The sequence below is a fragment of the Gavialis gangeticus genome, unplaced genomic scaffold (assembly GCF_001723915.1).
Source record: "Gavialis gangeticus isolate Ggan-Ray unplaced genomic scaffold, GavGan_comp1, whole genome shotgun sequence".
NCBI lineage: Eukaryota > Metazoa > Chordata > Crocodylia > Gavialidae > Gavialis > Gavialis gangeticus.
The window spans coordinates 8,454,027-8,456,219 of NW_017729004.1; positions in this window are offsets into that span (position 1 = coordinate 8,454,027).

Here is a 2,193-nt window from a genome sequence, read left to right on the forward strand (position 1 = left end):
TATGGATTCATGTCCCTTTTTTTTTTTTTTGACCCTCCTTTCCTTTTTGCATCACTTTTTAATTACTTGTTTGCCTCACTCACCACTGTGCCCCTCTCCTCTTTCTATTCAATTTACTGTCTCCATTTGATAGCCTGCTTTCTGCATGTCCTTTCATTGCAGCTGGTGAAGTGAGTTCTTGCTCACCAAAACTTATTCCTCTCCCGTTCAATTAGTCTACAAGGTGCATTTCTACCCTGCCATCTACATGGTTTCATACGTCTATGATCTCAGTCAGGGAAGAGGTCCTAGTATGATAATGTGTACAAGCACCCATAGATGCAATACAAATCTAGGAAAAAGAGAGTTCTTAACAGGTCAGTTTAAGTTGCCATGGCTGAGAGACAACAGATGGATAGAGAAAATAGGCAAGGAGGAATAATAGGATGGGAACAAGATAAAACAGTGGGATGACTGCAATCACCATAGGAAGCAATGACCACAACACCCTAGCCGCCTGGCCTTTGGGGAATGTTTTGTAGAAATCATGAGCTCTATGGCTATTTGAAAGATGACAGGCGATAAAAAATGAAAGACTATTTTTATAGCAGTGGCTTTCTATCAGCTCAGTTCAACTGGCATCATGTCCTATTGGTTTCAACCCAGCCTGTATAAACAACAGGTGCACACTAAATCAGTATGAAGGAGATTTGGGAATGTCTGCTCAAGGGTTTGTGTTAGCCTAATCAAAATGGGTTTCAACCTGGTTTAAATGCATGCAGATAACCCCCACAGGGCACACGGCCTGATTGTCCACTCTTCTGCATGAGGTTTACATCAGTGTAACTCCTCGCAAGTCAAAGAACAGGGCGTTGGACGCAGCCTAGAGGGCTTCAAGGTTTAATTGCATCATTCAGCTCCAGAGCTAGGGTGCACTGCAGCAACACCTCAAATATGCAAGGAGTTTTAATGGTGTTGTATAAAGCCGGAAGGAAACTGCAGAAATGCAAGAATATAAGAGCCAGGCTACCCCTTAAGGAGCCCCCCTTCCCCACCACCCCTTGAAGCTGACCGTCTTTAATGGATGATATAGGGGGAGGGAAGAAGGCTCTCACGTGTATACATCTCACAGCCAGATTCATGGGATGTATTGGTAGACTTTAACAAGTAGTCGCTTCAGCAAACAGACCTGATGGTCACAGGATAAATATTGGAAACAAATACTGGCTAATTACATTAATCACTACCAATCATCCTTTTTTTTTTCTTTTTTTTTTACCAATGGTGGAGACAAAAATTGAAACCCAAGCCTCACACCGTTGCCATGACAACTGGCCACTTTTCTCTGATCAGAGCTTATTGTTGTTGTATCGTTATGGCATCAGGCATGAACTTTGATTGCTATGGCAACATCACAGACAGAACGTTACCTTATTCAGCTCACACTTGGTGCTGGAGGAGGCTATTTGCCTGTAATTGGGGAGGAAGCTGAGGACCCTGTCATCAGCACGATAGATAAGCTGTTAGAAGCAACATGAAACAGCCACCTGCAACACGAAGAATCTCTCACAGCCAGAAACAATCCATCCGGCACTCGTATTTAATAGGCCTGAGGCATGGTTGGTGTAAACTGAGGTCACTCTGTTAAAGTCAATGGAGGGATCTCAATTAAAAACAGAGGTTATCATGAAATAACACAGAGAGACCCAGAGAAGCAAAATGAAGGCTGGGCTATGAAGTGAGGAAGACAGGGGCGGGTTGGGGGCGCAAGTCAGCACCTATATCATGCGTTAATAAGGCTTGGTTCTTGTTTGATCTTTAGTTATCCCAGTTGACATAAGTCTATGTCTATTTTGATGGTTCCATGAACCAGTATTGTTACTGGTTCAGGGAAGCATGAGCTTTACAGGTAACAACCTACTATGTCTGATGCTGGGCCTAGCATCTGACAAGATAGGTGGCTGCTTATGAAAGTGTATGTCTCTCTGAGATGGTGAAACATAAAAGGGGACTGCTAAACCAAGCAGCACCCACAAGTATAGCACAGCCTAGACTGACAAGCAGAACATATACACAGGTAAGCAACAGGGGCCAGGGCAATGATGAGAATAGGGGGCCAGGGCACACATCCTCAGAAGGCCTCAAATGCCTCTACACAAACGCTCGTAGCATGAGTAACAAGCAGGAGGAACTTACCCTCCTGCTAGCCAACAC